A 9,807-nucleotide genomic window follows, 5' to 3' on the forward strand; every position below is an offset into this window, starting at 1 on the left:
TGAGGCTGAGTAGTGTTCATTCTTGGAGATATTCCTACCTGAACTGGAGAACATTGTAGGCAGCCTACCATCCCTAACCCTGGTAGGCAGCTAAACCCCACCCAGCTGCTCGCTTAGTCACCCGTAGAGGGACGGGGCAGAGAATCGGAAGGGTAAAAGTGACATGACCTGTGTGTTGAGATGAAAAGAAATAAGTAAAGCAAAAGCTGCACACACAAACCAAGCAAAATAATGAATTCATTCCCTACTTCCCATTGGCAGGCAGATGTTTAGGCATTTCCAGGAAAGCAGGCCTCCATCACGCATAATGTTTTTTTCGGAAAGACAAATGCATTAACTCCAAATATCCCCCTTTCCACCTTCTTTCCACCACATTTATCGCTTTGCGTGACTTCATGTGCTATGGGATATCCCTTTGGCCCGTTGTGGTCAGCTGTACAGCTGGTGGGGCAACATGAGAAACAGAGAAGTGCCTGACGCCGTGTAAGCACTGTTCAGCAACAGCTAAAACACTGGTGTGTTATCAACATGGTTTTGGACACAAAACATCACAGCTGCACATACAGGCTGCTACGGAGAAACTCCATCCCTGCCACACCCGGTGCACCTCCTCAGCACCGGTTGACTCTGCTTCATGCAGGAGGGTTAAATTAGACCTTTTGCAGAGGTCCATTACAGCCTCAATTCTTCCAGCATCCTAGGAGCAAAACTGGCTCCTCTTGTGCTCCCCTTTTGTTATGCCCTTTCTGGGGAGCCTGAAAGGACAGCATCAGGCCTGATGGCCGGCCAGAGCTGTTAAGCCACAGCTTTGGGGGCTGGAAATGCTTTGGGAGTACTCTTGCATCCTTTGGTTTCCGACTGGGGGGAAGATCTCTCAACTTTCTTCCTGAACCCATGCGCTGCCAACATGCCACTGTATACCCCCTGCAGTCCTCCAGCAGTGGCCTTTGGATGTGATTGAATTCCTTCCCCTCCCCTCCGTTCTGTCCAGGAACAGCCTCCAGCAACAGGCTGTGGCCAGCAGTTGGCCTCTCAGGCTCCAGGAAGCATCCAGTCAACCAGTCAAATGGGGATGCATGTAATTCCCCATCCTTCCAAAGCCAGGCTCTGGGTTTGTGTACGTGGTTGTAGACCTCATCACACATGTCTCTAGCTGCATCTGCAACTTTACAGAAGAACAACACATCCTAAGACCTAACAGGAGACCGTAAATACAGCAGATGCCAGCAATGCAGAAAACGGAACAATGGCTGAATAGCTCTCCTGACTCTTCTGCGTGCTACTTTTTTACCCACCTAAATTACTTCTCTATCACTTGCATGTTTCTCTCTTGCCTTCCAGCTTTGAACCTTGTAGCCAAAAGAGGAAAGGGAGTTTTCCTCAACAGTCCTATAGAAAGCTGTTCCTGGAAGTCATCAGGGCAGTAGCTGTGAAAGGCAAGGAGCCAACTGCAGTCGCCCTTGCTTAGAGGAATGAACACTAGCTGAGGCTCTCGGCTTTTACCTCAGGGTCGGTGTGACCTGATGACCCAACCTTAGCCAGCTCTTCCCAACTCAGAACACCCCATACCGACAGCAAAACAATAGCAGATTTACCCTTCAATGAAACCAGGCATGTAACCATGGCCAGAACTGCAACGGACCATAATCCAGGCTAAAGCTCCACACCTGCACGGGACATGGGTTTAGAAGAATGAAGATTCACACCCCACTGACCCTAGGTCTGTACCGCCTGCACGGGAAGAAGCATGTACTGACCCAGCGTAGGACAAGTACGTTCCACTTATGCGAGCAATAGTCACTGCTTTTCTCTGTATCAGTCAAGGGCACGGCTATGCGCAGAGCTAAAACGTAAAAGAATAAATTCCCTTGGTAATTCTGTCCTAAGCATCCTTGCCTCCCTCCTTGCACGGCAAAGAGCTGACTTTACGTAGCAAAGCCTGAGTTTCAGTTTCCCCCTTTGCCCAGGCACATATCGCCTGCCAAGATGTGAATGTGCCTGCGAGTCTTTCAGAGAATCACAGGAAGGATGAATTTGGAAGGCCCCTCAGGAGGCCATCTGGTCCAAGCCCCCTGCTCAAGCAGGGCCACCATGGTCCAGTTGCTCAGGACCATGCCCAGACAGCTTGTGAATACCTCCAAGCATGGAGGCCCAGCAACCTCTCTGGGCAACCTGCGCCTGTGCTCGGTCACCCTGGCAGTGAAAAAGTGTTACCTAATGTTCAGAAGGAGCCTCCTGTGTTTCCCTTTGTGCGCATTGCCTCTTGACCTGTGTCTGAGCAGCGCTGAAAAGGGCCTGGCCCCATCTTCTTTGAAGCCTCCCTCTGATGTCAACACCGGTGGCAGCTTTGGCTGCAGTGATCATACGCTGGTGGAGTTTGCAGCCCTGAGGGATATGGGACGGGCAAAGAGTAAAGTCAGGACCCTGACTGTTAGGCAAGCCAAATTCCAGCTGTTCAAGGAGTTGGTCAACGCGACACCCAGGGAAACTGCCCGCAGGGACAAGGGAGCGGAACAGAGCTGGCAAATCTTTAAGGGTGCTTTCCACAGAGTGTAGGAGACCTCTGTGCCCATTTGTAAGACATCAGGAAAGGAAGGCAAGGGACCGCCATGGCTGAGTCAGTACGTGCTGGTCATACTAGAGGGCAAGAAGGAACTGCACGGGCAGTGGCAGCAGGGACAGGTCTCCTGGGAGCAGCACAGGGACGCTGCCAGGTTGAGTGGGGATGGGGTGAGGAAGGCCAAGGTGCAGCTGGAGCTCCTCCCCCGGTTCCGGGCTTTGCCGTTCCCCTTGTTGAACCGCACGGGGTTCCCGGTAGCCAACTTTTCCAGGCTCTGGAGGGCAGGGGCAGCGCTCGGCAGGGCGACGAGCCGGGACAGCGCCGGAGCCGCGCTGCGAGCCGAGGGCCAGGAGCCCCCGCCTGCCGGGGCGCCGCGCTCCTCCTCTGCCCGCGGCCCTGCCCCGCGTCCCGCCCCGCGCCCCCCTTCTCCTCGCCGAAGGGGCCGCGGCACCGGGGGCCGGGCCGGGCCGGGCCGTGTCTGTTGGGGGCGGCGAGGGGCCGAGGCGGCGGGGCGGGCAGGAGCGGGCACCGGCGCGGCTCCGCTCGGCTCCTCTCCGGCTCCCGCCGGGCCCGTCGGCGCCGGCCGGCCCCGGCGCGGCAGGGCACGATGGCGCCCGGGCTGGGGCCGTGGCTCCTGGCCTTGTGGCTGGCCGCGGGGCCGGCAGGTGAGAGGCGGGCGGGGAGGGCGGCGAGGCCGGGGCCGGGCCCGGGGCTGCGGCTGCCCGCGGGCGGCCCTGCCCGGCCCGGGGCCCCGGGGCTGCGGCCGCTCCCGCGCCGGGCGCGCTGTCGCCTGGCGCTCGCCTTCCTTAGCGGGGAAGCGGCGAGCGGGCGGCGCGGGCGGCACAGGCAGAGGCTGCGGGAGGCTTTCGGGCAGCGGGTCGGGCCCGAGTGTCGGGGGCAGGCGCGGCTCAGCCCCGAGGGGGGCAGGCGGGGCAGCGCCCCGGGCGCGGGGGTGGGGGGGGGGGGGTTGCCGGGAGCCCCGCGGGGGGCGGCTGCGGCCGTGGCTGTGGCGGGGCGGGGGGCGCCGGGGCGGCGGGTGAAGGTCCTGGGGCCGTGGGCGCGCCCTGCCCGGCTGCCCGCGCTCTCCGTCCGCAGGGGTGTGGGCGCAGGTGAGGCTGCTGGAGTCCGGCGGAGGGCTGCGAGCGCCCGGGGGCTCCGTGCGCCTCTCCTGCCGCGGGTCCGGATTCGACTTCGGGAGCTATGCAGTGCGGTGGTACCGTCAGGCTCCCGGTGGCAGTCTCGAGTGGGTGTCCTACATTAGTGAACTCTCGGGTACTACAAAGAAATATGGGACATCAATACAAGGTCGAGCCATGGCATCTCGGGACAATTCCCGGTCCGAGTCATCTCTGTTCCTGCGTGCCCTGAACCCCCGGGACTCTGCCCGCTACTTCTGTGCCGTTCGCACGGAGACGGGAAATCCAGCAGAGCTTTAACACAAACCTTCTGTTGGGGTCCCGCTCTGGGCTCAGAGCTGGAAGGGAGGCACGTCCCACAGGATTTCAGTGCTGCGCTCAAAGCTCATGTAGTTATAGCACACAGGTTTCAAGTGTTTTTTCTGACAAGGAGATTTTACATGGTTCTATCCCCAAAGTTCTACCCCTTTTGCTTGCTTCTTCCCTTTGTAATGTCAGTCCTCATTCTTCTGACTTCAAAACTGCTTTGGCTTTGGAAACAAGTTTTGCTGATTCCATTGTTTCCTGGTAGGGCTGGTACCAGTCCTGGCCCAACTGGTGAGGTGTATAAATAGCCCTGCTCTGGTTTTGGTCATGGCTGAGGTCAACTCAGTCCAGCCCTCGAGTTTTACTCCCTGAGGAGCGAGCAGGGGAAACGGGGAAAGTACTGAGGGCCATTTGGGAGCTCCCTGCCAAAAAGGGGAAGTCTGTTGTTCTCTCCCGACTCTGAGAGTATAACGGGAGCAGGAGCTTGTGAGCCTGTGTGTTTGCAGCTGCTGGAGCATGGAGATGACAAGCAGATTCCCGGAGAAGTGGCTGGGTAGATAATACGATTGCTTGAGCTGTTCCTGCCTGTTCATCCTTGTCTTCTGGGGTTGCAGGTGCCCTTTCTCAGGTGCAGACAGAGGCCTCCGGCCCCACTGTGTGGGATGTCTCCGAGTCTGTCACGCTTACCTGCCACATCTCTGGTGCACCCATCAGCGACAGCAGCTACGCTTGGGACTGGATCCGACAGACTCCTGGCAGAGACCTGCAGCATATAGCGTTGCAGTATCCTTTCACAAGAGTCCAGCATATTGCTTCATCCTTCCAGGCGCAAGTCCGCACCTCTGCAGACCCGTTGAGGAACCAGCTGTCACTGGAAGTTGTCTCTCCATCAGCTGCAGACACGGCTACCTATTTCTGCAGCACCAGAGAGCTGGAAAAGGGCACAGTGCTTGAAACACAGGCAGGGCCAGGCCAGAACTTGAAGGAGGGGGTTTAAATCCAGCCAGGTCTTTTGTGGTTGGCTGCAGGAAGGCTTCTCAGGACTAGTCTAGGTTGGCTTTTCCTAGAAACAGGCACAGAGGTGCTGCAGCAGCAGCTGCAGAGTCTCCCACAAGCACACGTTAAAACCCATGAAGATATTGTTAACCTTCTTCCATTCTTCTCAGTCTCTCCCACAGACAGAAAGCAACAGAGAAAGAGGTTTGTTTAAGAAGCAGGACAGGGAGCATTGAAGAACCAAAGTTTGAACATGGAAATCCTGAACAGGTTTGGATTTTGACACCTCATGTTGTTCAGTCTACCCCAGAGCCTGCTGATGTAGGCAGGACAACAGAGGCTCAGGATACGCTTGTCTCTTCCGCGTCAGCTTACGCAAGGACACCCAGATTTCCACAGCCCATTCCTGACAGACTTGAATGTCTAGTGCGATGGTATGGGTAGACGTACAGGGGCCTACCCACGGAATAATTAATGCGTGCCTCCAAAGGCTGCAGGGCAATGTCAGCTGCAGGGCAATGCCCACCTGTACTGTGTGTCCGTGGAGGCTTATCAGTCCCTTGGACACCCAGTATTGCTGTTGTTTTGGTGCCAAGACTTTGCCCAACGGGGCTTGGCCTACAGATGTGGCTGGTATTTTCCAAATCCTGGAGATACCGGGCTGTGATGGTGTCGTGGTTCAGCTTCAGCTGGCAACTGAACACCACACAGCCACTCGCTCTCTCCCCACCCCACCCCACCCCTGTGGGATGGGAAAAAGAATCGACGAGCAAAAGCACTTGTGGGTTGAGATAAGCACAGTTTAATAATTACAATAAAATAATAATTATGATGATGATGATAATAATGTCAATAATGTTAATATAATAAAATGGAAAAGGAAGGGAAAGAAAAAAGGAAAATAAAAACACAGAAACACAAACGATACAATCACTCACCACCTGCCGACTGACACTGCCCGTCCCTGAGCCACGATTGCTGCCTCCCTCCCCCGGCCAGTCCCTCCCAGGTAACATACTGGGCATGACGTTACATGATATGGACTATCCCTTTGGCCAGTTTGAATCCGCTCTCTCAGCTGTGCCCCCTCCCCTCCCGGCTGCCTGTGCCCCCAGCAGAGCATGGGAGGCTGGACATGTCCTTGACTAGTACAAGCGCTCCCCAGCAACAGCCCAAAACATCTGTGTGTTATCTCAACGTTTTTTTTCCATGCTAAGTTCAAAGCACAGCACGATGCCAGCTAGAGTGAAGGAAGTTAACTCTATCCCAGCTAAAACCATGACAGTATGCACCCCTTATTCCATAGCATTTACATCATGCTCAGGTCCCATACTATTCAATACAATTTCAATAATCCTTGCCCACCTTCTCATCCTTTAATAGAATATACAGATTTCCATTGATCATTCCCCTGGTCTATGGACCACCTCTGTAAAATGCCTGTGAAATGTCCACTGAGTTCATTTAGTCCATGACTTCGGGTCTCATCTGTTGTAACAGTCTTTCAGAGAGGTGCTGTGTGTGGTGTTGGATTGTTGCATGCTGAAGTCAGTCCTTGTTCCATCACCGCTGCACTGGTAGTTCTTGTTCTCTCACTGCTGCACTTTGCTTGGCTCAATTGAAAGTTCATTTGTTGTTATTATTAATTGGGAGATTCCCACCGTGATACCATTGATATGGCATATAGCAACCACAGCAGTGATGCCGTACAATATTATATAGCAGTTAACAGCACACCGTTAGGTTCATTGGCTGTTTTCATGCAAAATCAAAGCCCCTTGAGGCACACACCGGACTCCTCCATCCTCCCGCATCACCCACCAAGAGCACCCAAGTCCTCAAGCAAATGCAGTCCCACAATGCAAAGCCCCTGCCTTTGCCTGAGGCAGGAAGAACCCAGACTGTTTTCCCCAACATATATTTTTTACGTGCACTACAGGGACTCCATCCCCTTCCACAGTAGGTAGGATTTCTGACTGGGCCGGGCCAGCTCGCCTGGCAGATCCCCTCGTGTTGACGAACCAGGTGGCTTTTGCTAAATGTGTATCCCAGTGTTTAAATGTTCCCACCCCCCCATTGCTCTCAGTGTCATCTTTAATAGTCCGTTGTATCTTTTGATTTCCCCAGAGGCTGGTGCGTGACAGGGGGTGTGATACACCCACTCAATGCCGCGCAATTTGGCCCAGGTGTCTATGAGGGTGTTTCGGAAATGAGTCCCGTTGTCTGACTCAATTCTCTCTGGGGTGCCATGTCGCCACAGGACTTGTTTTTCCAGACACAGGAAAGGCTTGCCTTGGCGGGTTTGTGGTGGTGTGATACAGTCAATGTGCCAGGCCTCCCCATATTTATATTTCAGCCATCGTCCCCCACACCGCAGAGGCTTTACCCGCTTCGCTTGCTTGATTGCAGCACACGTTTCACATTCATGGATAACCTGTGCAATAACGTCCATGGTCAAGTCCACCCCTCGATCACGAGCCCACCTGTATGTTGCATCTCTCCCTTGATGGCCTGAGGTGTCATGGGCCCACCGAGCTAGAAATAGTTCACCCTTATGCTGCCAGTCCAGACCCACCTCAGCCACTTGAATCTTGGCAGCCTGATCCACCTGCTGGTTGTTTCGATGCTCTTCAGTGGCCCGACTCTTGGGGACGTGAGCATCCACATGCCGTACCTTTACAACCAGGTTCTCTTCCTGGGCAGCAATATCTTGCCCCAGTGCGGCAGCCCAGATGGGTTTGCCTCTGCGCTGCCAGTTCTGCTTCCACTGCTGCAGCCAGCCCCACAGGGCATTTGCCACCATCCAGGAGTCAGTAGAGAGATAGAGCACTGGCCACTTCTCCCGTTCAGCGATGTCTAAGGCCAGCTGGATGGCCTTTACCTCTGCAAACTGGCTCCATTCACCTTCTCCTTCAGCAGGTTCTGCGACTTGTCGTGTAGGACTCCATACAGCAGCCTTCCGTCTCCGGTGCTTCCCCACAAGGCGACAGGACCCATCAGTGAACAGGGCATATTGCTTCTCATCTTCTGGCAGTTGGTTATACAGTGGGGCTTCTTCAGCACGTGTCACCTCCTCCTCTGGTGATATTCCAAAGTCTTTGCCTTCTGGCCAGTCCATAATCACTTCCAAGATTCCTGGGCGACTGGGGTTTCCTACTCGAGCCCTCTGGGTGATCAGTGCAACCCATTTACTCCACGTAGCATCAGTTGCATGGTGTGTGGAGGGGACGTTTCCTTTGAACATCCAGCCCAGCACTGGCAGTCGGGGTGCCAGGAGCAGCTGTGCCTCAGTGCCAACCACTTCTGAAGCAGCTCGAACCCCTTCATATGCTGCCAATATCTCTTTTTCAGTTGGAGAATAGCGGGCTTCGGACCCTCTGTATCCCCGACTCCAAAACCCTAGGGGTCGACCCCGGGTCTCCCCATGTGCTTTCTGCCAGAGGCTCCAGGTAGGGCCATTCTCCCCGGCTGCGGTGGAGAGCACATTTTTTACATCTTGTCCTGCCCAGACTGGCCCGAGAGCTACTGCATCAACTCTCTCTAGTTTAATCTGTTCAAAGGCCTGTTGCGCAGGGCCCCATTTGAAATCATTCTTATTCCGGGTCACTTGATAGAGAGGGCTTACGATCAGAGTGTAATGTGGAATATGCATTCTCCAAAAACCCACAACGCCCAAGAAAGCTTGTGTTTCCTCCTTGCTAGTTGGTGGAGACATGGCTGCTATTTTGTTCATCACATCCATTGGAATATGACGACATCCATCCTGCCATTTTATTGCTAAGAACTGGATCTCCTGTGCGGGTCCCTTCACCTTACTTTGTTTTATGGCAAAACCAGCTTTCAGAATGACTTGGAATATTTTCTTCCTTTCCTCAAAAACTTCTTCCGCTGTGTTGCCCCACACGATGATGTCATCAATGTAGGGAAGGTGTTCTGGAGTTTTGTCCCTGTTCCAGTGCAGCCTGGATCGGTCCATGGCAAATGGTAGGGCTGTGTTTCCACCCCTGGGGCAGTCGATTCCAGGTGTACTGGACACCCCTCCAAGTGAAAGCAAACTGTGGCCTGCACTCTGCTGCCAGAGGGGTTGAGAAGAATGCATTAGTGATATCAGTTGTGACACACCACTTGGCTGTCTTGGACTCCAGTTCGTATTGAAGTTCTAGCATGTCTGGCACAGCAGCACTCTGTGGCGGCGTGACTTCGTTCAGGCCACGATAGTCTACTGTTAGCCTCCACTCTCCATTAGACTTCTGCACTGGTCCTATGGGGCTATTAATGGGTGAGTGGGTCTTACTGATGACTCCTTGGCTCTCCAGTCGAAGAATGATCTCGTGGATGGGAATCAGAGTGTCTCGGTTGGTGCGATATTGCCGTCGGTGCACTGTTGTGGTGGCAGTCGGCACATGTTGTTCTTTGACCTTCAGCAGCCCCACCACAGAAGGGTCCTTTGAGAGGCCAGGCAAGGTAGACAGCTGTTTAGTTTCCTCCGTCTCCAAGGCAGCTACACCAAAAGCCCACCTGTACCCTTTTGGGTCCTTGAAATACCCTCTCCTGAGGCAGTCTATGCCAAGGATGCACGGAGCCTCTGGGCCAGTCACAATGGGGTGCTTCTGCCACTCGTTCCTGGTTAGGCTCACTTCGGCCTCCAATACAGTTAGCTCTTGGGATCCCCCTGTCACTCCAGCAATGCTGATGGGCTCTGCCCCTATAGAGTTGGATGGCGTTAAGGTGCACTGTGCGCCAGTGTCCACTAAAGCTTTATACTCCTGTGGGTCGGATGTGCCAGGCCATCGGATCCACACAGTCCAG

The 9,807-nt window shown here is 54.6% G+C and overlaps 1 long non-coding RNA gene across 1 annotated transcript; it reads left to right on the forward strand.

The window, feature by feature from the left end:
* The first annotated feature begins 2,813 nt into the window (after positions 1 to 2,813).
* LOC135317197 (uncharacterized) lies at positions 2,814 to 4,716 on the forward strand. Its single transcript, XR_010376272.1, has 2 exons — positions 2,814 to 3,225; positions 4,617 to 4,716. It is a non-coding gene; the product is annotated as an uncharacterized LOC135317197 (long non-coding RNA).
* Positions 4,717 to 9,807: the final 5,091 nt, after the last annotated feature.

The sequence above is a fragment of the Phalacrocorax carbo genome, chromosome 25, assembly GCF_963921805.1.
Source record: "Phalacrocorax carbo chromosome 25, bPhaCar2.1, whole genome shotgun sequence".
Taxonomy (NCBI): Eukaryota; Metazoa; Chordata; class Aves; order Suliformes; family Phalacrocoracidae; genus Phalacrocorax; species Phalacrocorax carbo.